At 35.3% G+C, this 26,585-nt stretch overlaps 1 protein-coding gene and 1 long non-coding RNA gene across 8 annotated transcripts in view; one reads left to right on the top strand and one right to left on the bottom strand.

Moving 5' to 3' along the window:
* SGCZ (sarcoglycan zeta) overlaps nucleotides 1–26,585 on the bottom strand; it is a 389,479-nt gene that overhangs the window by 226,457 nt on the left and 136,437 nt on the right. The gene's annotated exons all lie outside the window — the stretch shown is intronic.
* Nucleotides 8,610–13,984, top strand: LOC110398239. Its single transcript, XR_002438280.1, has 2 exons — nucleotides 8,610–12,170; nucleotides 12,641–13,984. It is a non-coding gene; the product is annotated as an uncharacterized LOC110398239 (long non-coding RNA).

The following is a 26,585-nucleotide window of genomic DNA, read 5'->3' as shown; positions in this document are numbered from 1 at the left end:
TGACTCAATCTGTGACTGATACATGTATGTCACATCATCTGTATCAATCACTAGAAAAGCTTGTCTCTTTATTAGTGTACTTTCAAATACTAATTTGAAAAAGCGCATCCTGAAAACAAATAAATGTAAATTCAGCTTCTTGGAAGACCGAGTTACATTAGTTACTAGAAAAGCAGTTTAGAAGTTTCTGGGCTGCAGCAAGTATTGGAGTTTTCTGTTACTGTTGATCCCTCTATTTCTGCAATGCAGCAGAAGAACCTGACCAAAGTACCGTAATGAATCTGCAAGTGGAAATCTTTGGGATGTCAGACAATAACACAGGTGTGTTTCAGTGAATAACATAAGGGAGGGTTGAATTAGACTATGGAATCTAATGTGCAGAAGTGCTCAAAGCTTTCTGTAATAGAAGCCAAAGGAGTTATGCTTGAATTGAGCTTACATAATGATACACATCTATAAATATTTACTTTGGTGGAATATTTAACATTACTGGATCTTTCAGGCTTAAAATCTTACCACCCCTACTTTGTCACTTACTATGAGAGAGAGGTTGAAAATGGAGATAACAATTTTCATTCTATTATAAAAATGAATTGTGAAGGCTTTGGGATATCTTAACATTACAGAAAAAAAAAAGAGCAAAATAAGAATTCTATCTTTAGAGTATGATATAACACTTGCCAGTGAATGAGGAATGGGGTCAATACACAGTCTGAAGAAAAAATATAACGTTTACTTTTTGAACTTTGTCCATCTTATGAAATGATACATAACAAATGAAAGATTACACATAAATGAAAGGGGTTGAGATGCAACGTAAGATAATACAGTTAGTCTTACTTCAGCTATTTGCTAACTTTGAGATTCTTAATTATATTACTTTGCTGTCAGGGTAGTTAAGGAGGTTACACTGTATTATTTTGCCTCTCTAATATCATTTATTTATCAAAACATCTTCTGTAACATGGAAATTTAACTGCTACTTTGCTTAAATTTGAACACTGTTGCTCTAATATCAAGCATTTGTTTTTACTTGAGAACCCCAGAATAATTAAGATGCAGACAGTAGGCAGAATGTACATGATATTACCTCTCATTTTCTTACAGTTCTTGACAAATAATATAGAATCATAGAATGGCCTGGGTTGAAAAGGACATCAAGGATCATCGAGTCTCAACCTCCCTGCTAAGTGCAGGGTTGCCAACCACTAGACCAGGCTGCCCAGAGCCATGTCCAGTCTGGCCTTGAACGCCTCCAGGGATGGGGCGTCCACAACCTCCCTGGGCAACCTGTTCCAGCACATCACCACCCTCTGTGTGAAAAACTTCCTCCTAATATCTAACCTAAACCTCCCCTGTCTCAGCTTAAAACCATTCCCCCTTGTCCTAGCGCTATCCACCCTCACAAACAATTGATCCCCCTCCTGTTTATACGCTCCCTTCAAGTATTGGAAGGCCACAATGAGGTCTCCCCGGAGCCTTCTCTTCTCCAAACTAAACAAGCCCAGTTCCATCAACCTACCCTCATAGGAGAGGTGCTCCAGCCCTCTGATCATCTTGGTCGCCCTCCTCTGCACTCGTTCCAAGAGCTCCACGTCCTTCTTGTGCTGGAGGCCCCAGGCCTGGACACAGTACTCCAGATGGGGCCTCACAAGAGCCGAGTAGAGGGGGACAACCACCTCCCTCTCCCTGCTGACCACTTCTCTTTTAATGCAGCCCAGAACATAGTTGGCCTTCCGGGCTGCCAGCGCACACTGCTGGTTCACGTCCAGCTTCTCGTCCACCAGGACCCCCAAGTCCCTCTCCGCAGGGCTGCTTTCAAGTACTTCTTCCCCATATCTTACTGCTTTTAAATCTTCTCCACATAAGTTTAATTAGTTTTACTTTAAACCGGCACATGCTACATCCACTAATTTTAAAGACTCAGAGGAAATGTTTCAAGACCTCACAGATGAGGAATTCAGTATTTCCTCAGCAGTAACTTCCACAACCCCGCATGCAGTTGTCTACCTCCTTTACTATTTCTTATACTGTTTACTTATAAAGTTACAAGAGCTTGAGTTTATAGGGAGCTCAGTTAAGCATTTAAAATTTGATCAAATTGGTGAAACTTAAGTTTCCTTTTCACATGAACTTGTTATTTTTTTACTTTAATTTTTTTTGTTATCTGTAATATCACTTTACATTCAAATGAAATTATTTCTATAAACTAATGATCACAATCTGAATTAGAATATAAACTGTTATTAATGCTTGAAGGAATGATGCTCCTGAAAATACATAGGACTGACTGTAATAACTGAAAATACATTCTCTGTTATGCACAACTTTACTAACAAAAAAATATAAATAATTCTTGCAAAGCACATTGTAACCTTGGCATATACTATTTTTCTAAACCACTAGAAACAACAAGAGCTTGTCTGAGCAAAACAAATCAGCGACTCTCAAAGGCATCACTACAATATATATGGAATAGTAATGATACATCCTACAGAAAAATATTTCCAAAATGAAGAAGTGGGAGAAAGAGACTTTTTTATATTATTTTCTTTAATATAATCTGCAGTAATACTGAAATACCACAACTGTAATTATGGCACTGGTGAGTACAGAATTAAGGTTATTTGACTGTCTTAATGATGCTATCATCAAAATATATTCAAAAGTCATATTAACATTTAATTTTCCTTAATACTCAGCTTAACATCTCTTTAAAAACCTCTTTATCTTTTATTTTTAAGACTATATTAACCCAGCTTACATTTTCATACAGTTAACATTTTGAATGTATGCAAAAACATGAATACTCACTCACAGACATAAGCTTCAGACTAACAATGGAATTATCAAAACTCTAAAAGGTTATTTTATAGAATCTCAATTACTTTCAGAGTTTTCTCCTTCTCAGATCTTAATTAGTCTTTCACAGTTCTGGCAGAAAGGATCTGATTTTTTTCTTAAATGTACTATTTAACGTGGAACTGTACCATTTAAATTTCTGGCTTCCAAAACCCTGAGGTCAAGGTTCAGTCTACTGTGGATAACACTTTTTTTTTAAGGGAAGAGGCAGAAGAAGAAAGGTGGGAAGATAAGGGTAATATACAGCTTTAGAGAAAAATAGATAACCTAAACATATACTTGCAGATCTGAAATAATCAGAAGTCAAACCCAGTAGTTTGGAAATCACTGTTTTAGATTCTGAAGCTGGAAATTCTCTTTGTATAAACAAGTTATCATAGAGCTTCAGATATATATTTTTTAATCTTGTCAAAAAGAAATTACTTACTTGGATTCCAGCTCCTGCCTGTGATTAAGCAAGTGGAATTTGCTATTCAGTACAACTTTTTTTAAGATTAAAATCAAATTCATTAAAATGGATTCTGATTATACACAAATAAACCATGAATACTATTTTTTTCAAATCCTTTTTAACAAAAAAATCTTTAAGTATTCCACCCACTTAAGCATAACAACATTCCCTAAATTCATTCATGCAAAATGATTATTTTTTCATTTACACAGCAGTAAGAAAAAGTGAGTTCAAAGTACAGCAGTTAACGTACACAATTACATCAGGAAAATTTTAAAACTGTTCTTTTTTTCAAAAACACTTTTTGACTGACTATAACATTTTCCTGTCCAAGAAAGCATTTGCTAAATAAAATTTTCAGTTCAACTAAACAGAACTGTAATGCTGCATTTGAGGACAACAAATCTCTGCAGTTTGTAACTGCATGGCTTTTTGTCTTTTAAAATTTAATCTGTAAACCAAACATTGGAAAAAAAATGTGGCCAAACTTTGTTTACTTTTCAGTACTACTAAAATCCTCTAAGATTGCACATGGCTTTCAGAGCAATAGTGGGATAATTCAGCAATGTCAGCTTTTGCAGTGTATGACTTAGAATTATGTCAAGCATATACAGCTGTGAGTAACTCACAATTTGTGACATTTATTATAAAAAACTGAATACCTGTACAGCAAAACTTATTGTTGCCAGTTGAACATGTTAATTTGCAACACATTCCTGTCATTCTTATCCCATTTTAAGTGTCAGTCCAATCAGCTACATAAAGATTGGATAAGTCTGGTCTCCCACTCAATTTTTATTAGGTTTTTTTTTAGGCCAACAATGATTTCCATTTATTAAAGACTCTAGTTACTAGAATTGTTAATTCTTAAAAATAAATGCTTTGGCCATCAGCACACCAGTAGTAGGGCATAAGAATTAGTGTTCTTGAGTAACAAACAAAACAAAAAAAACACTGTCTCTTTGAGAATGGCTGCCATCCTTGGAAAGTAACAAAAGGCTAGAACAAGAGATTAATTCTTTAATTCCAGCTCCTGCAACCACAGCAGTATAATTGGTGTCCCTTTTTCCTCAGATAAACAATGAAGTTCTGAATCAATAGCATGCCATACTGGAAGACCATACTTCACAAAGCAAAATTCTGATCTAGCTTTTTTTTTTTTTTTTTTAAATGCAATATCAGTCTTCCCTGAAAGTATGTTACAAGCCTTGAAGACAGCTTTATCACAAAGTTACTCAAACTGTGAGGTTTTTGAATGAATTTTTAACTAAAACCTAACAGAAACCAGAGTTCAACTGTAAAATCTTTCCATCTATTCAATTCTGTTTCTTTTAAGAGACAACAATTCCAGCCTTCCACCTCTGACAGCCAGAGAAAATCACAAAACAGTAACCTGAAGCTCCTGCAAGCTCCTAACCATAAAAGAGGAAGCAGAAACCTTCTAATATACAGAGGTTACATTCAGCCTATTGAGTTAAAGATGATTAATGTTAACAGTATAAATTAAACACTTTTTTTTCACTTGAACTGTTCATTTTCAAAAAGTTGACATACGGAATCAAATCAAACCCTCACTTTCAAGCAGCCACACTTGCCAGTTATCATAAAGCTGAAAAATCAGTTACCTACTGTATACATTAATCTTACTCCTGCATTTAAATATATGGTTTGGTGTTTAAAAAGTCGGGCGTAAGAAGAGATTAAAGACTAAATACAAGTTTAGATGATAAACTAGAAAATTGCACCAAAATATCTAAAGCCTAAGACAGGAAGATAAAATTGCTGGGATGGTGGAAGAAGAGTACAGAGAGTCTGAGGAGCCATTAAGGAAAAACTTAATGGCAGAATCCTAATGAGGAACTACAGCCTGTATAAATAAGAGAAATGAATGAAAATGCCTCCAAGAATGAATATAGTAAACAAAAACCAGGGCAACATTGAAGACTCAAGAGAAATTACTGTTAGTACATGATCCCTGATGGGAAGACAGAACAGACATAGGTTTTAGTTACTCTAGCAGCCTTTAGCAGTCAGGTTCTGCTGCTGCCTGTAGCACCTCGTTATCAATGCAATAAAACAAGTATTAATCAATACTCCAACATAAAAGGATTAGTTCAATTCATGTCAAAATACAGCTAGAGTACACAAGGTTTCTCATGGCGAACAACAGGTTAGAAATATTAAACAAGGCTATAAACATCAGGAAACATGAGAGAAATACCTGAAATACAAAAAAAAAAAAAAAAAAAAAAAAAAAAAAAAAAAAAGTTGAAGCCTTCCAGTAATATTAATTTAAGTTACATGCCTTGCTGCAAGAAGCTCCAAAAGTTGAGGCATGCAAGAAAATGTGCTTAGTAGCTAGAAAAAGTAAACATAACTAACTACCAGTCAGTAATTAATGGGTAGGCTTTTGTTAAACTGAAAATCCCCTCTTCAAATACTATGCTTTTTTTTCCATCTAAGTAGTGCCTACTCTTACCAATTTATCCTTCCTTTTATTTTAACTAACATTTTCCATTTCAAATGGGCTGCAATGAAGATCGTAGTGATTCTGTCCTGTATTACCACTTTGTAATGATCCCTTTCAAGTTTTACCTACTGTTCTAGCGAAGCACACCTTATCTTAAAAAAAAAAAAAATTAAACAGAAAATGAACAGCTCTTGTGCACTAAATAAGAGGAAAAGTTACCACTTCTGCCACTGTAGTTATTTCTTATCTAGTAGAAAACATAAAAGACAGAACCGTACTCTAAAAAAAAACAATAAATTACAATAATTAAGTCAATGTTTTGACAGAATATCCCCCTGTGGTTTTCCTCTAGCCTACCCCTCCCAAGAGCAGGATGCCATACAGTGGTCCAACAGGTCACAGCTGGTTGTGAAGCAGATTTAAGCAGTTTATCATCATGCCTGGAGAGTCAGGCAAAATACACCTATTTGATGTAATTCTATGAAAAAAGTTATATTTGGTAAGGAAATACAATATACACTGTAAACAACAATTTATGAAAAGGACTAATATGACATATTATGGAATTTTGAAGTGCTTTTCTGATAAGTATGCTCATTTAACAATTTTCTAAAGGTGGTCTTACAAACTATGTTCAACAATTTCATTGCATATTTTTCCCCTCCCCCCAAGGCCTCCAGTCTTATTCAGAGAAATGCTACTTTTTCTCCTTTCATGGCAGTTTTTTTGTTGTTGCTGCTGTTCTTTTGGTTTTCATTTGGTTGGGTTTTTTTGTTGGTTTTTTTTTTTTTTTAAGCCAAACAGTAATTTCAGTTCTGTCATAAGAACTTACATGGGAGCATTCACAGCTTACTGATTAGGTTTTACAGTGGAAGCCTAAACAAGGCTAAAGATCGTTACTACTTGGACATCTTGACACTTAAAAGAAGAATCTAATTTGGCTGCAAAGGTGGTGCTGATCACAGTGATTAGCTTGCCAGGAAGAAGTTCTGATTAAACTAAAAAGTAATTTTTAAAAACAATACAGCCAAAACATCAAGCCTCTGGAGAGGTAGGACAGTGCAACTTTCAACTCGACTAAGAACTTACTTTGGACTTCCCAATCAGCTTTTCAATTACTTTTTGTTTTTAGTGTTGAAATGATAAGAATGAGAAGAAAAGACATTAATTTTGTAGGGGTGGTTCCTTAGGTCTTTCCTCCTATGGTGATCTGCATCTTTGATCCTGAATTCCAGCCACAATGTCGGCAGTCCACTGGCCTCTACAATAACGCTCCTACAAGAGATCCACTGCATAATGAAACTTACTGGTTAAAGCTGTCTGACCAAAAAAGTCCCTACATTTTGGAGTTAACAGCATATTCACTATACGCTCACATAAAATAAACATGCTAGTGCTCCTGTATATGGAGACCTGTGCAGAACTACGGATCCAGAACAGAGGTGGTAAGTCGTCTCACTTGCCCAGGTTACATTCTATTCGTTTGTGTATGAAGGCACAGGAGAGGGGAAGGAACAGATCCTATGAAAACAACTGAAATGAAATGCAGTGGTTATTTGATAACAAGGCAGCAAAAATCTGTCTGACAAAAACAGAACTCGGAAGCATTTTGGGAGAGACTGCATTTGAGAAAGCGCACTGTTAATTAAGGTAGCTACGTTTATTCAAATCTAGAAAGTAACTTTCACACAGCTACAATATACTGTTTTCTTCCAACTGCTTATTCAAATTCTTGATTTGCTTAAAAAAAATCTTCCCCTACCTCCCCTCCTTTCACACATCAATAGAACAGATTATGCCTAATTTAAAATTGCAGTGAGAAAAGCAATTGGACTGACATGGTTAATAACAGGAGTGTCTCCTAAAGTATCATTATAAACTGAATTGGAATTGCATTTTGCCTAAATATGAATTCTGCAACTGTTACACAATGTAAGCTGTTTCTCAACTGAATTTAATAAAAGAGACAAAACTCAGTTTATACGTGTTTATGCTTGTGTCTGGTCACTTAGCTATCACATCTAATATACACATTTCGATTCTTTTATTGTTATTATATCTTTTATTTCCCTAATAAAATTATGAAAACAAATCCAAGACAAAACAGTACTAACTGGATTCCTCTACTTTCTGGTAGTGTATTGCACTGAGTAACCTATAAAAGAAATAAATTTAATGGGTAAGCTTGTATTGATTTTGAGGTTAAATCACTTACTTAAAGCTTCTTTATACAAGCATAATGCAAGGAAAAAAACTCACTTTCTTGCAAAGAAAAACTTATATTCAATGTTTATTTCATATTAATAAAAGACAAAAATAAGCTGAAATAAAGATGTTACTGCGCCATACTCAAAAAAGCACAGCTTTCAGGATTAAATACACTTCTAAAATATTATGCAAGAATATTCCTTCACACACATACATTGACAAGCTCCTGCATTTCCTACCACCATCACTTAAACTAAATCCAAAGGATTTTAGCATTTCATTATATTAAGACTAAAATATACATAATGCCACGAAAGAATCCCAAAATATTACACAAAACTAAATTAGTACTAAGGGTATTTTTCTTCCTACATGAAATTGTTTAAACTACAAATTCAACTATACAACTACTTCTGTAACTAATCTAAATATTTTGGTGTTATGCTTTATTGAGTATATCCCAGTAAAAAGCTGCAGAGCTCCAACGTTATCAGTGCTACTTTATTTCCAATGCCTGGCACTCCAGGCTTTAGTGCATCAAAATGTGTCTACTCTAAGACTGCTCCAGAAGGTTCGAGTTCACTATACTGAAATACTTATGAACTAAAAGTAGAGCTTGGCACCCTAACATCGAGAGGAATGAAGTAAAGAAGAAAATGTTGAAGCCATGAAAATCATTTCTGGAAGATCCAAATGGACAATAAGGTATCTATGGTAATTGGTTTTGTTATTTGTCAACTCATTTATTTAGGATAGTGTACAGGAAGAGTAACATGATTACCAAGAACACCTAAAGAGTTTCATGTCTAAAAAAATAACATCGATCCTGGGAAGCCTTGAATCAGCATAAGGCACAGCTTGAGTGGCTGAAACTCCTGAAGGAACTCTGGATTCCTGAATTCTTGTTCTCTACTCAGAGAATCTGAATGTTGAAAGCTACCACTTCTTATGAACTGTGAGACTGTCTAAAACTAACTCTGGGCATAATCAAAGAAGAGTTAATATACATCATAAGATAAATAAATCACTGCAATTCAGTATGTAGGAGTGATTGTCAACAAAATATATGACCTTTGGACATAAAAACACCTGCAAGATTAGTCTTCTAGACTTCATCCTAGAGCTCACTATTGAGAAACAAAAAAAGACATATTTATAGTTCTTCTCATGGCTAGAGCAGTATTTTCTGTTATCTTTTAAGCAGATGGACATTTAAAAAACTGTAAAACATCATTACGCACGAAACATGTTATGCCAGGCAGACTTGAAGTGACAGACATTCTACAAACAAACAGCAGAAATATGGGAAAATATTACAACTTCAGTGCAAAATTATCAAAGGTCTTCAGAAGTGTTCTTATATCTCAGTAACACAGATGATAAAATAAGTTACAAATAAAGCTTACTGCTTAAAGACAAGGCTTACATTTCATAAATTTAAATTAAACAGCAAATGAGCAAGCACATAAGAAATATCATCCTTCTTTAACACTTAGTTGTGAAAGAATTTGTAGATCTGAGATGAAATAAGAAACTGTTATCCAATCTAAAAATGTAACAATTAGTTGCAGGAATATATGAGAACCTGGGGGGGGGGGGGTGTTACACTCCTCCATTGTTCTTTGCAAGGCATTTGAGTGTTTGAGTGTGGTAATTTGGCTTGCAATTTACTTGAGTGACACAAGATTCGTACTTGCAATTAGGAACCATAAGTACAAGTTTCCTGTAGCACTTCCTGGTAGGGAATTTCACAGGGACAATTTTACATGTGTCTCAACCACTGGGTCCAATCTCTTGACTTATCTGAGCCACACTGAGTGAAGATGAATTGTCTTGGGACACATAAATTAGATATATAATATCTTTAATGTATGTAAGTAACAAAATGTTTTAATATATATATAAACTATCTCTTTACAAAAAAAGAAAATCAGACTCTTAATTACTTCATATCTCATTATACTTTTTCTTTTCACTTATTTGGAACTCCTTTCTTGTTTCCATTCAGTCTGACAAAACCAAACTACGTTTCTCTAAAAATTACTACATGATTACAATAATAATGCAAACAATACAAAATATATTCAAGGTCAGTTTTTTAGTACAATACAAGTTCGCATGTCAAGTATCATAGTATATCTGTACGGGATACAATACAATCTTTTAAGCCCTTTTACACATAATTCATCCCTTCTGTTATAGAAGGGAGAAAGTCTATGAGGCTTTTAAGAACATCATTCAGCTCATCCACATGAATTGGGTAATGGTGATAACCATATTGAAAAGTAATACTTTGTAGCTGAGAATTTGCTCTATCAAGTAGTGTTAACATGCTCTTTGTATGTGTTGTAGTTTCCACGGAAATAAATAGGAGGCATTACTTGATTTCGGTGCCATTTTTATCATGCTATGAACTACTCTTTGACTTAAGATCAGTTCATATAAGGTTGTCATACTAAGTATGTATACAGTACTACTGGGGTTCCCTTCCACCCTACCCCCTCAACTTCAAAATCAAGCCTTATATGTTAATTGGATCATCCTACCTTCTAAAAGCACATAATACTTGAAATACATTCAGGATACAAGATGGCAAATGCAAAATTCTTTCCAATAATAATCTGGTATTTTACTGAAACAGAAAATAAAAAAAACTCTCAGCACTGAATGAGTAATATTGACATGAATGGTATACAGTTTCTCCACATTTAAATAAATACTGAGCAGTTTTGCTTCAGTAATCTGATACAGTCATATTCCAGTCTTTCAAACAATTCAAAACAAGATTATATGTTGCCAGACTGAATTTGAAGAAAGACATATAAAACTCCATTTCTGTAATCATAAATCAGAAATGATTCCCGGAAATAACTGAAAGTATTCGAGAGAAGCAGAGTTTTCTTCCCAATTTAAGCATAGATGAACTAAATATTAATTTAGGTCCCTCCTACCAAATATAATATATATAAATATAATATATTCAGCCCAGTTGAACAAAAAGCTCTTGATAACTCATTTTTTTCTTGTTAACAAGGCAGTCAAAATCCTGACAAATATGTCAGCATAGGAGTTTAAAAACACTAGAAAAATAAAGAATATTACGTACAAAATGAGCATATGGAGATCCCCAGCAAAGCCTTTAATTTTTTTTTTAATGACAAATACAGTCTTTACTGCTTGTTATAACTCTAATGAAATGTTCTAACTACTTCTCAGTGATGCTATGGCTCACACCTGTTAGCAGCTATCCTTATCTTAAATTCAAATCTTGCTTCCCATAGAGTATGGCAGAACTTCCCAGTATTGCAGACTAACTCAGCTCTCAATCATTTTATAAAGACAGTATTTTGATCACAACTGCCCACCACTCTCACTCTGTTAAAATACAATTTGCTTTGTATAGCCTCCAATCCTTAAGCCTCCCCTTGGGTATGATGCCTCCTTTACACAGTGTCACTGAAAAGCTCTGCCTTACTGAGGCAGTCCTTGTTGCTCCTTTAAGAAAGGTCCAGCCCAAGACCATGTCCCCTAGAAGAAATGATGCTTAGGTCATTCAAAAATAACAAAGATTTACCTAATGCAGGTGAGAAAGCCTAAGCTGAAAGTTCCAACTAAGGTCAGAACATGATGTATAGATCACTTTCTCCTAGAAAGCCTCTGTTCTCATAGAAGAAGAGGCCTCTGTTGAGAAACAGCTTGCTCGGCAGCACGTAGTTACTGATTTACTAATGATTTATGATGTAATGATGTAATCCCTAGATACGTGGAATGTGGTGTTTCCAGTGTGTTCTAGTATATTTCAGCATATCCATAATATTCTGTATCCATAGTGTTGTAGTTAACAACATATCCCATATATGGAGATTACTCGGGTAACGATATTGTTAGCGTGCGCGCTGCATAGAGCTTGTATCCCTGGACCCTGTATCCCTGGAAGCATATACGCTATATAAGATGGTGTGTTGTTACAATAAAGTTGAAGCTGCATAACCTCACATTGAGTGTCAGGCTTCCGCGCGCTTTGGAGGGCAACCCTGTGGGAAGCGTGGGGAGTTTCCCAACAGGCCTCAAGATGGTCTACAGCTTCTCACAAGCGGAGTGGAGGAGCAGCGCTGATCTTTGCTCTCCGATGACAGTGACAGGACCTGAGGGAATAGCATGGAACTGCATCAGGGGAAGGTCAGGTTGCAGATTAGGAAAAGGATTCTTTACCAGAGGGTGGTGGGCATGGAACAGGCTCCCCAGGGCAATGGTCACAGAACCAAGCCTGCTGGAGTTGAATAAGCATTTGGACAAAACACTTAGAAATTCATTTTGAATTTTGGGTGGTCCTCTCAGGATCCTGTGTGCAGCCTTTCAAAACTGTCAAATATAAAACAACCTCTGCCTACTACTGACAACATTAAATACAGTCATGTAAACTTCCTCTCTTAACAAAGGCTGGAGACAATATAATATCAGATATCTGTTCCCCTACTGACAAAAAATACTTTTGAAAAATGAAGAATTCCACATAAAAATGAAAATATGCCCTAATATAACACACTCTTTTCACTGCTGTCTGTGAAATATATGGAAATCCAGTATTTGTAATTGACTGTAATCATCTTAGTGATCTTTTCCAACCTTAACAATTCTATGTTTGTCAGGAGATACTGAAGCAATTTGAGATGACAGTCCTGGACCACATTTGTTACTGATGACAAGAAGTGATGTTACCAGAGTCAAAATGGTAGTCCATTTAGTGACAACATATCAATTCTCCATTGAAGTAGAAGTTCAAGATTGAGCCCACAGTGGTAAAGTGATGTGTACGATCTTTTGGGATAAGAAAGGGGTGACCCTTCTGGATTTCCTGGAACCTGAATAAACCGTCAACTCTGACCTCTATATCCCAGCACTGGCTAAGCTGAAGACTCGAATTTCCAGAGTCTAGACAGAGAAGAGAGAAGATGACAAACCTTCTCTTGCAAAACAATAACACCAGGCCCCATTTCAGTTTGAAGACCATGGAGCTCATTACCAGTCTTGTTCTACCACATCCACTGTATAGTCCAGACTTGGCAGTTTCTGACTTCCGTTTGAGTGAATGAAAGATGAACTATGTGGGCAGCATTTTCCTAGCATTGACATCATTGTAGCAGTTGAGAAACGGCGGGTCACCTCTGCTCGCACAGACTTTTATGAACACAGCACGCAGGCTCTTATTCACTGCTTCTGAAAATGCATAGCTAATGGTGGACTATGTTGAAAAGTAGTGTTTGTCGCTGAGAATTTGCTCTACCAAATAGTGTTCTCATGCTCTTTGTATCATGGAAATAAGTAGGAGACATTACTTTCAAGAAGACATATGTATATGCTCCATATAATTATTCCACAAACAGAAGCTATAGTGTGAATTTCATAACATCTGCAGGATCAGCTATCTATTGTAGAATGCCTTCTTCCCCAGTGGGCAGCCTGTAAAATGTTAACAATAACATTCAAAAAAACTAATTTGTAGAAGCTAAAAATAAATGCTGTGTGACAAGAGTTTCAAGTATAAGCAAAGAGGAAATTCAGGTGCTGTAAAGAAATTGTAAGATTAAAAAAAATGTTGCTAAAGGTGCAACCAATTGCTCACAAATAAATGCAATATAGTTGCTATTCCTAAAGCACCCATACCTTTTTTGGTGATTTTTATTAGGTAGGGTACAGTTCTGTTTCTTAACATTACATTCATATATCAGCAATTGCGGCAAGCACCCACACGACACATCTACGCTTGTTTATTTTATTAATTATTCCCGTAAACATAAGCAGGAAGGTAAGTCTTCTGATGAAAACAAATTCTAAATCTCAATAAATCAGGCAGAGACTGAGAAAGATTTACTAGGTATTTGACTCAGGTCATACTGAATGATATATTGAAAGCATACACAATATTTTTTGATGCTTCCAAGATGATTTATGTTTTGAAATAACCCAATAAATATGTCTTCCTTTCTCCTCAAGTGACTCTCTGATTAATATTTTTGGATATCTTTGATTTTAAATGAAAAACAATCAATTAAAGCACACTGAATTTTGTACTTTGCATTCGTTTTCTAACATTTATTAAAATATCTGCATAAGCTATGAATATATTACATCCATCTGCCATCCTCAATTATCTATTGGCCAAGTTAAATATGAACAAGAAAAGGCAAAATACAACTTAGAATAATTTAGATTGTATGAAGCATAGAATAATGAAGAAATACTTTATTATTATCTTTTTTTAAGGAAGCAGAAAGTGTTCACCTTAAAATAAATAGTATCATTACAAGCATTTCATTAGATATGAGATATTCTGCATTAGAAAGCCATGGCAAGATAACTCACCCTCATCTTATACAAAACCTATGCCACATAAAATTACTGGCTTTAATTTCTGCATCACACATTAACTGCTTTTTCAAAAATTCACTGTTATTTGAAGAATCATGGAATCTCCCTTATACTTTCAGATATGCTATTTTCAGTTAAATGTAGTGAACCAGTTTTTAATTTGAATCGGATTTGCCTGTTTATGCATCTTAAATCTTCTCCCAACTTTTTTTCCCCAGATCCAAGAGCCATCTTTTGCTGTTTTTCGCCCCTGAGAAACAAAATTTGTATCATAAATCAAAACAACTTCCAAAATCTTATTAGATGAGCTTAAATACTTTTCAGTAACTGTTTCCTGAGCTTTTCTCAATATTCCAAAATCTTTTAGAATGGCAAACAAGTGAACGTAAACTAGTACTTAGAAATGGCTTCATTAGTATCATAAGAAAAATATAAACCTCTGAACTTTTTATTATGCTTCAAAGTTCTAGCCTATAAAATATCATCTGAACTACAGCAACATAATTGAAGTTCTCACTTCATTTCAAGGGCTATTTGACCTTTTTAGTATTACTGAATCATTTAGAAGAAACATGATTATACCCTTACCTATCTTCCCAGATAGGTCTTGCACTTGGATACAATAAAATGCATGTTTTCAGACATGAGTTTTATTTCTTTAATTCAATGATTTTTTTTCCATAAATGTTATCAAATTACTTTCTATCATTTTGGGCATTCTACTCCTACGCTCTTAGCACCTGTTTTGGACAGAACACATTAGTCAGAAACAATCATTTTGAATTTGGAATGTGTGTGCATTGAACTATACATTAAAAACTTCAGCAAAAAAACCTTATAAAGTGAAAGCTTCAGTCATCAGTCACAAGAGTGCTTAGTAGACTATTCTGAATGTAATAAACTGAAATACTTTGCTGTTTGCACGTAGTTATGCCCACAAACCTATGTCACACTTGTATGCACACAACAACAGCAGCATCTCAGAATTTGCAGCCTAACAAGATAAATCTGACTTTAACATATATATAGTGAAAAGCAGCATATTTGATCTGAATTCTTTTTCCAGGAACATCACTATCTTCATACCACATGTTGTGAGACCACACTCATATATGGACAGGTTGTTCACTGTTCTAGCATCATTCCCTTTCTTTCATTTTTTTTAGACTTATTCACACACCGAATGAAATAACACCAATTGCCTTCAGTATGCCATCAAACAGCTTTGGTTCTTCTGTGCATAATCATACATTCATCAGAGAAAAAAATACTGCAAGCCCATAGGCACTGCATTATTTTATGCTTATATGATCAAACTAAATTTCCGAGCATGACTGTGACGTTATTATGCTTCATTCTATTCAATACATACTAAGATAAAGATCCTGCCTTATTGCACTTTTATCAGTAAGATGGCATGCATACATGATGAAATTACTCATTGCTCTACTAATAGTATTTAAAATATTACCTGAGTATAGAAATTTAACGTGAATTTACAGTCAAATGGCAATACAGATGAAAATGTTGTGATTAGTATATGAATGCGTATATAAATATATCCACATATAATAATTACAATACAAATAAATGTATATGCAATTGTGTACTACAAATATGTGCGTGTAAGTATTTAACCACACATTGCAATGGTACTTGGTTTTCCCCAATAAACATGCATCTTGGCACATGTGCCAATAGAAAATCGATTAAACATGAATAACTGACTTCACTTAGCTCCTATGTACACTCAAACAAAGCTAGGAAAAATTTTCTGAGTAATATTAGACATACATGTTGATCTTGCTAGCAAAATCTTTATCGAAGGAGAAGTATGAAAGAACAAAAGAGGGTTTGCATTAAAGTCCGATGTGCATTCATCTGCAACAGTATCATGCGGAGCATCTGAAGTGAAGGAAAGATATGCAGTGAAAAAAAAGCAGTCATAAGGCTCACCCATGAATGCTTCATGTTTCTCTCATGTAGCAGATAGCACGGCTCCAGATAAAACCTTATAGAGGATGCAGAGTTTTTGTAATATCTGTGGCAAATAAAAATAGCTGTATAAAATGCCACTAACTTGCTATTACGGTTTTTTGTCTCTATTATTCAAATTTGCTCAGCCTTAGGATGCTTTTCAATTATGTTCCTTACTCTTTAGTAATAATAACAACTCCAAATTGTATTAAGTGATCAAAATATTCACTTCAAAATTAATATTTGATAAAATTAGTTTTAGTTTCATCACTGAAACCATGCCTATCATTTTTCAAGAGGCATTCTGATAATATCCTCAAGAACATGCTTTAACTTTTGGTTAGGCCTGAAGTGGTCAGGCAATTGGACTTGAACATCTTTGAAGGTCCTTTCCAAATGAACAATTCTATTCAATTCTAATAAATAGAAAAATAATTTACATAAAATTCAAGTTGAACATAAAGTACAATTTTTGATGAACTTAATTCTAATCCAGTATAAAAATATATTACAGAGAAAACAGCTGAAACTGAAGCAGTCTAGTGTTACAAATTCCTGTTCCTTAATTCAAGAACTAAATGTAAAAATGGAGCCCGATGGACTACCATTTTTTCATTTGCAATTTCAAAGTGCTTTCATCAGGTAGGAGGAAATAAGCCTTTCACAAAAGCTTCTGCAAGTAATTTAATATAATGATGCATTTTAGAAATGAAACAGTATACACAGTCTGTAAGCAAGAAAGGAATATTGTCCAGTTGTTAATGCCCAGACTTATATGTAAGAAATCCAGAGGCTTACTCTGATCTTTCAATGTATATAGCTGGCCTTGTTTTGGACTGAAGTGCTACTAGCAACCATTAACATGTATGCTGAAATGAATAACAAGCCCGCATTCAAACTACATTTTTGTTTGCGGGCCAGACCTATCAAAATTATCTTAAATCATTTACTATTTCTTAATCTCAATTTGCAAGCAAAAAAGATATCCTCCCAAGATGAGCACAAATACAGGGAAGATGAATAAAACAAACCCAAACAATTCATATTCCGTTCTGCTGGGGCTTAAAACACAAAGATGACATAGAAGTAAAGGAAGATGAGACTTAAAAACCTAATACAGGTAAATATAATGAAGAAAAAAGTCTTGCAGTCACAAGGGTTTTCTATTTTTCAAGTGTATTAATTGTTACAAAACATGCACAATATACAAAATAAACTGACTTGTCTCACCTAGAAGTTGTATTAAGCATCAGCGTCATTTTCTCAAGAGATCAACATTTTTACGGTATTCTCTTTTCCTAATTAATCTCAATCCAGTACCATTCATTTTAAAAAGCGTCATGCATAATGTTTAATATATTAATATAATTCTGGAACTTCAATTTGCTTGTGACTATTTTTATGTTTTCCCCTCCTCAAAAAGCACAGTTTAAAATTCTTAAATAAAAGGATTAGACAGCCTCCTAGTAAGACTGTAATACTGTAAAAAAAAAGCAGTGGAATATTCACAATAGCAACTCTTGACATAAATATTAATAATTAGATTTCCTGTACAAGTCTTACTTCTAAAGCTTATACAGTAATGCACATATTCTCCCACTCACTGCAAATTCCAAGGCATATATGCCAGATCAATACAATCAAAATAATTGTTTTATAATATTTCTTCTATTTCCTCAATCAGCTACTTTCACCACCACACCTACAAGTAAGCAACCACAGAACAGCTGCTTTAATTTGAAACCACATGAGTGACCTCCTAAACAAACACCTGCTGTCCACAGGTGTTCAAAACACAAGGAAATCTCCAGCAGTGCTACTCTCAAAGCAAGTTAACAGTATTTACAAACATTAGTAAGCTATTCAAAATTTATTTAATCATATTAATTTAAGACTTTGTGATTTGTATGACAAATACTGCAAATAATTGTAAATAACCTTTAAGAAGGATAAAATATCTAGGAGAATGCTGCCCTGATATGGTTTGATTGTTACATAGAAAGTGTTAGAATTCAGCTCACAGGGGGCAATATTGCTTTGTTTGACAGCTTTCATAAAGTAATTTCTCATTAAATTGGCTTTCTCATAAAAATCTTAAGTGGTGTTTAAAAACAGTTTGTATACTAATGGATTCTTGAATAAATCCCATGCCTCTATAAAAATATTACTTAAAAGTATATCAGTAGACTTCAACATTTCCTAAATATATACTATGCTTTTTAGACAAAAAAGAATGTGATTCTCGTTTTCATGATGATTAACAGTTTTCCATCAAATCCATGATCAAGTGTTTCTTGTTTCTATACATCTCAGGCATGGTCTGGCAACACGTGCTGAGCAGTTACCTGACATGCTGCGGAGTCTCATTCAGCATCAGCCTTCTACACCATTCCTCCACTCCCTGAGTGGTAGGAGCACTTGGGTTCAGTAAAGCTGCAGCACAAAAGTAGCGTCAGTGCTATGACGAAGTGTTGGCAACAGGGACATACAATGATCATGAGAGAGCATTTTACATCTTCTCCCTGGAAGCAACAGGCCAAGCCATGTCATTATGCCTAACCAGGCTCAGTTTGTGCTCCTGGTCTACAGAAAAGCATTTCACTCACAAGGGCCGCACTAGCACAACCTGGTGCCCTGAGATTAGGACACCATCTAGCGCAGATCTGCAACAGAATACAAGACTGCATCTATAAGAAGTAGGGAAAATTCAGCTGGTAATGGCTGTTCTTGTTAAAAGCTGTTACAGAAGTTACACCTTTAAAAAAAAAAGTTTATTTTGCCAAAACAAACATAGAAATGGCATACAGTGCCTTTTGCATTAGAACTTCCCCCTTTCAACATCTCATACTGACAACCCTCATACAGCGTACAAAACACTCCAATTCTTATTAAAAGTCAAGACATACAACACTGTTGGCAGTTCACTGCAGCACAGAAGAACATTATGTATACTACTCACTGTGGTCCAACCTTTGCTAATCCCTGAGAAGCTGCAGTGATGAGCAGTTCTGAACTACTAGAAAACCCACTCTCCAGGATATTCTCTTTCAAAATTAAGCAATAATGAATACAAAGATATGCTTTTCCTTTCAGTAATGCAAATACGTTGCCAAATTCAATACGGCTACCAAAGCATTACAATGCTCAGCACAACTTTGTACTCATTACTCTTTGAGTAAAGAGAGAAATGAAAAAATGTAAACAATGAGGTAATTTCAGTCTGGAAAAGGAAATGCTATTGTGTGCTTTGTGCTATAACAAACTACAATTGCCAATCAACGAATAAGAAAGCTGTTCTGGATGGACAGACATGTTCTACAATGCATTCTAGGCTGGAGGAATTGTTCTGCAATTGCATTTAAGGCAGGCAAATAGGGAGAAGGAAAGGGAAATTTGATATTTTTTTTTTTCTGGTCAGACAAGACCAACAAAAGTCTGAGTTCAATACATAAGCAAAAGAAAAATGACAATTATTTTTGATCATGAGAAAAACAAAAGTTTGCATTTTTCACACAGGGAATTACATTTAAAAGCAGTGCAAGTAATTAAATATGTCTTGACACTAGACCTGCTGCTAATTAGTCATATTTAAAAGAGACTAGAGGCCAAGTACCTTTTTATTTATGTGCAAATGATTTATGAAATCTGCAAATTACAGTGTTTAAATATTAGAATGACCACAGATGCACATCTTATCATAGACTGTCAAAATAAATGTCATAGTCCTGCATTCAAGCAGAATATGCCAGCTACTCACATGTTTCACAGTCATCCATCCCTAAACGTTACAATAAAACCTATCCCATGCTGGACCCTGCTCCCCTCAGCCCACCTCTTCCCTTTCCCTACAGGCTTTATAAAGTAGACTTTCATCAAAACAAGGACCTGCTCCAATCATATGGCCCAAACCTGTCCCTGATGTGTTTAGGGTTGTGTTTAGGGTTTCACTGAAATGAAGCTGCTACGCGTTTGGTAAGACTACCTTGGAGTATTCTAACTCTTTCCTCCAGCAGACAGAAAACCAGCTCTTCTGCCTCTTCCCTACAATCAGTCAGGTTTTCTCCTCGCTGGTTTGCTCAATCTGGGCACAGCTTCCTGTGAAAACAGACCATGGCATATATATGACAGGATAGCATGGAAGTGGAAAAACTAGTTCCCATCCACACGTCCTTTCCAAAATGACGGCCATAAGAAATTATGAAATCACCTAAACCCAAGGCCTCATTCACAAAAGAAAATTTGTCCAGATCTCTATCTCCATCCATAGCATGAGAAATCCATACAGTCCTTTCCTTGACTGTCTTGTTTCTGATGTGTAAGCTCTTCATAATATCCTGTTGCCTTCCTGGCTGTTAATTCTACACAGCTTATAAATAAAGAAAACATGCATTTTAAGGCAGAAAAAAAAATCCATACCTACAGATGTCATCCATGATAGCAAGTAAAATATAGCATAGCTATAAACTATATTCATCTGCCCTTCTCACACTCAACGTAGTAGCAGAGCCATTTTACTTCCAGTCAGATTTCTCTACCCTTTATTCAAAATCACTATACTCTTTCTTTTAGGTTGTATTTTTATTTGATTTTAATAACCTTAGATCTGACCTTAAAAATGGCTTCAATTAGCTTCAAATTAGCTAGCAGCTTTCTGAATAGGTATTCTAAGAGAAATTTGTACGCTGGGCCAATTGAAAGTCTACATAGATAAGCATCTGGTGAGTTCTTACAAACCTCTTTTTGGCTTTGTATGCTGTTCCATACATTTGTATGACAGCAACATTCAGGAAATTTATTTTATAACATTATCTACTAATGTAGAGAAAATGACAATTTGTTTCAACTGTGTATACTTAACTACATAAGATTACTGACCTCAAAGACTATTCCACAAAACTTTACTGGTATCTTAGACATAAACCCACAGAAAATAAGTACATCAAAAAGCAAGCAGATGTAAATAAGGAAGAAAATATACTACCACTGATGTTGGGTAACAGCAGTTCATAGAAACATTTTCTTAACTTTGAAAACAACTTATTTTTGAAGAAACTATGCTTATTGGGGGGGGGAAAAAAAAAACTCAAGGGCTTGTTATACAACATAGCGTAGATGATTTTATGTCATAAAATGCGGTTTTAATTAGACTAGACCACAAAAGATAGATAATTAGTAGCCTCTACCATTAGTCCAAATACACATATTGACAAAACTAATGATGTTATGAGGATTATAAAATGAGAAAATAAACAGTCAGCAATTTAGTTTTACTAAGCACGAGACATCAAACTTACAAAGACCAGGTATTTTTGACCTCTAAGTTTCACAAAGCTGGTGAGCAAAGCTAAATTTAGATAAAAGCCGTAGCCCTAGGATAATGAAGTTAACAAACTGGCTACAATTGCATTTGAACTATACGTAACTATTTTTCCTAAATAACTTTAGGTCTGCTCTTAACAATCCACATATTTTGCTTTCAGTTTATTGTGTATCCTACTCCACCCTCCACAGCCAGGAACTTGAATGTTTAGTTTGAAAGAACTGTAACCTTATAGCTTTTTAATGCATGTACTATTATCAATGCTTTCAGCGAATAAAAGCTAAAGAAACTTAGATTATTTTAGCTTTTTAAGTTAATGAATTAATTAAAAAACACCAAATCCATTCTAAATCAAGATCTCTTAGAAAATGACAAATACTAGTTTATCCAAGCTATCTCTAGGAAGTCTGCAGTCCTTTATACAAAAGAACAGTTAATATAATCAAATGGATCCCTAATCGTACAGTTTACTACTTCAAGAGAAAAACACTATTATAAAATTTAATAATGGTCCCTGCATGAGCTGAATTTTAAAACAGCAGTATTATTCCCAAATCAAGGAGCTCTGAAATGAATGAAGACTCACAAAACAAATTCAACCCTCTTAAAGGTTTGAAATAAAACTGAAATAAAATTTAGTTCTATGAAATTCCTAATCCACTATTCATGGGATGCAAACTTTTCAAAAGTTAGGAATACTACACATGCTAGTAAGCCAGGAAAATAACACAAATATGCAAAACAAAACTCATCTTTTTTTTTTTTTACGGCTGAAACAGATAGATGTAGATGGTTATACTGAACATGTAAAACAAAAATAATTACCTATTATTACAAAACTTTTACATACTTCACAGAGCTTTTACCATTAAAATGACCCAGTGCATTTAGATTATAGAACATGCATCTGGCTTTGCAAGAAGAAAACTGAAATATATCATGTTTTTGTAAACCTCAACGAACAAACCATGCAAGCTCATTTCAGCTTGCCATTTGTGGGAGGGGGAATATTTAACCCCCAGACATTATGAATATTTTCTTTCTTTTCTTTTGGATTGTTTTACATTATCTAAAAGAGGCGTGATAATCACAATACAATTACTTGATAAAAGCATTCCTTGTTCACAAGGATGCTGAAACAGGCACCAACTACTAAGAAACAGCTGAAAGATCATTTAACTCTACCAGCTACCTCCCCAATAGAAGTCACGCAAGTCCAAAAAAAAAGGCCAATGTGACCTCAACTGCTCCAAGTTGATTGGTATTTGCTCTCACATTTCATAAATAAGTAAATAAAGCCTAAAACCTGCTGCTTACTAAGGCTTAGGGCAAATGCTGCCCTGCGTACTCTGCCTGATGTCCATGTGGGGCTGTGCAGCCGGGTGCTCTTTTCCATGTACCTTTTGAAGAACCACCAGCTCCAACACTGCAGACACAGCAAGAAGCACAGCAGCAAGAAAAAATATAGCAGACACTACAAAAGTACAAACAGGCCTATGAGGGCAGGTGCTTAGCACACTGCAGGAGATACTTTGCCACCCTAGAAGCCATTTTGGTAACCAGTCACGAGATCAAGCTAACTCACTGAAGAGAAAAAAAATTTGTTCCCCAAACCTGATTCATTGCTAGTCATGTAAAGGTAGCCAGAGAATGATGGAGAAAAGAGGAAGTAGCAGAAGGGGTTTTACTGAGGCTGAAAGGGAGCAGAGCACAGGACAGGAAGGTGCACTGCTGCAACTGAGCCCCAGAAGAATAAGGAGAGGCTCAGCAAAGCTTCCAGAGCCAGAGGCAGCAGCAGGCCTCTAGGCCCCTGCAGGAGGAGGTGTGAATGCCTGCCAACCTCCCCAGGAATGGAGAGAAAATCCTTGTCTGAGGCACCAGGAGGAGGCTGAATGGACTGTGCAGTAGGGGAGTGTTGCCAGACTGTCAGGAAGCCCACAGAAAAGAACTTGCCCCTGCAAGGACACAGCGAGAGAAGGAAAACTGGTTCACCAACTCGTTTAATTTAATTCCATCTTACCCAGCAGATCTGAGGTTTTCCCATTTTACAGTTCACTTAGGTCTAATAAAAATCAGTTTTAAAGATTATAGAGGTTTGGTGTTTTGGAAAGGGACAGAGCTTGGGTATTGTGCCTATGAGATGATCCCAGGCCTACTTCCTAAATCAGTTTACTTAGCAAAATGGATTCAGGCAGAAAATCGATATAGCAACTGCAACTTTTAAAATTACTCAGTTAGATTTGAGAAAGTGTGGACTCCCAGAAGAGAAACTCCCAAATATTATGTACAATGTATTGTTCTAGGGAATCAAAGCAAGCATAGGAAAAGAAAATCAATAGTCCTTCAGCTACATGTAATTTCACAGTATCAAATATGTGCAAATATTTGTGGCAAACATTATTGTTTTCACAGCAGATGGGTCAGGTGAAAGCGTCTGGAGCTGGTGGATTAGAAAGTTCACTGTTTATTGCTATAGGCTGTTATCTTACTTTACAGAGTCCACTGCACCCAAATACAGACTCAGTTTGAAAAGTAGAATACCAGCACTCTTCTCTTGAGCCCTGCACTGCATCATGCACTCCAGATATTGTCAAGTCTGGGGGATAAAACCTTCTGCTGGAGCAGAAATGGGAAGAAGTGAAGACAGGAGACACTTCTGGCAGTTCCACAGCACCTCAACTTCTCTCTAGCCTTGCAGGACTGGAAAGAAATTGCTACAATATGTGTAGGAGTGATTATAGGAACCATTCGAGCTGTGGTAGGGGATCTCCTTGCTCCCCCTGTACACAGCTAGCAGGCAGAATAGATTTATAGAAATGTTCTGACATTTTGCCACTGTGCCTATGGTGTAAAATAGATGTTAACTCAAATGAGGAAGTTGAAAGATTTATTACATCATAGAACAGCAGTGGTGCAAGGCCAAGAACATTGCCGTGTTTGAGGTGTGTTATAATCCTGACAGACTGCCAGATTCCATACCTTCGTATATTATATTTAAAGTTCTGTTCTGAATGAATATGAGTTATATCACTAAATGTGATCCTGACTAGAATAATTATAAAATGGGAAAAATTATTTTGCTCAACATTGCAAACACACACAACAGCACTGTAATTATCTGCTCAGTGGTAACCAAAGGAGTCTTGCTTCTGATCAATATCACCAAAAGCATTCTGTTGTGTATCTATTTAATTGAATTATTTATTAGCTGTTTTGAAGTATCTTTTTATCAAGTTGAACAGAAATCAGTGTCTACTGCACCTCAGAACCAAGTAATAACCCCATTACTCCAAATTCTGTAAAGGAGTCTTTTCTCTAATGGCTCTTTCTCCCTACAGTATGGAGCACAGCTGTTTTTTTGATAACTTAGATGAGGAGTACTAAGTACTCTCTGCATGGGAATGTAAAACACCCATAGAAGAGTAAGAATAAGATGAGCCTTTGGAGAGTGGTACTAGAGTTCTCATTCATTCATTCATTCATTCATTCATTACAGTGATCAATGCTTTACTCAAGTCCCACTAATGCTGATTGTATCCTCTATTCTTTTTAACATTACTGAAAGGAGATAGAGGATAAGAGAATACCATCAGAGAGGTGGAAAACCTTTTCAAAGGATAAATATCCAGAAACAAAAGGTGAACAGAATTTTTAAATGAATCATGGATGACGTGACTTTTCTAATGAAAAAGGTAGCAAAGCCACTACAGTCTGTTAGATGAAACAGTAGGGAAGAGTGAGGTACTCTCCATAAGTGAGTTACAGTGTATTAAATTAGTAATGCCATTTAAGGCCAAGATGAGTTGATAGAGGCAGGCTAAAGTGAAAATACAATCTGATACAGGCATAGGACTTTTTCAGAAGGAAAATTCTACTGAGAGGAAGAGTACCTTGAAATGGAAGGAAAAATAATTCAAAGTGAAAATTATGTGAAAAAAAAATAATACGGAATAAAAATAGCTTGAAAGTTAACATGCAAATGGAAACAACAATAACAACATTTTTCAGTAGAAAGTAATGATAGTTCATAGAATACCAGTCCACAAACATACTTTTATCAGTTAATCCAATGTACACAATAGGTACACATCTTGTCTCATTTCATGCTACATTGTTTACAAAGAGAACACTGATTGAAAGAAGCATTTCTCTATCTGATATGCTAGAGGCTTCTACATATAATCAAGTCTAATATACAAGCTGATCCCATGTTATCCAATTAAATATACTAGACTTCAAATAAAAGCTTCACCAAAGCTCAACTATGAAAGAAATCAGATGATATTCTGAAATATTTGTATTTTGCTAGTAAATTTACTTCCAGGCTTTCACCCATTTCAGATTTCTGGTTTTATGAAAGCATGAAGCATCAACACTTAAAATCATAGTATTCAGCTTCATTAGACATCTGGAGCCACTGTTATCTAAATCCTAAGAAGAGGCTACAGAAAATAGCATGCAATTACTAAACGATAGTAAAATGCATGATCTGAATCAAGAAGACAGACACTGAACTGCTACTGTACACGAGGTCTGCTCAGGATTCATGGATTCAGTGCTTTAACTAAGTAGAGGTTTTTACCATTACACTCAAAATAAGTCATTTAGTGTATTCAAGTTCCACAATAATTAGGCTTCATCTTAAATACTGGAACTACTGTGACTAGTTTCTATCAAACTACCTCATACTGTTAATTAAAAGAGGGCAAGATATGTATTCCCATTATCCTTAGTAGCTTCAGACAAAAACTATATTATTCATCAAAGATGATATGAAAACTGCTGCATGAGACAATAACATGAAACCTTTTATGATATTGCATAGAATCTAAACAATCAAAATAAGTGATAAAAATGGTTATTAAAGAAATCAGTGCAAGGAATCACAGTGTGGAAATATTTTTTTTAAAATAGCCCCAAATAAAAAA

This window comes from Numida meleagris, chromosome 4 (assembly GCF_002078875.1).
Source record: "Numida meleagris isolate 19003 breed g44 Domestic line chromosome 4, NumMel1.0, whole genome shotgun sequence".
Classification (NCBI taxonomy): Eukaryota; Metazoa; Chordata; class Aves; order Galliformes; family Numididae; genus Numida; species Numida meleagris.
This window is presented reverse-complemented; position numbering and strand designations above follow the sequence as displayed.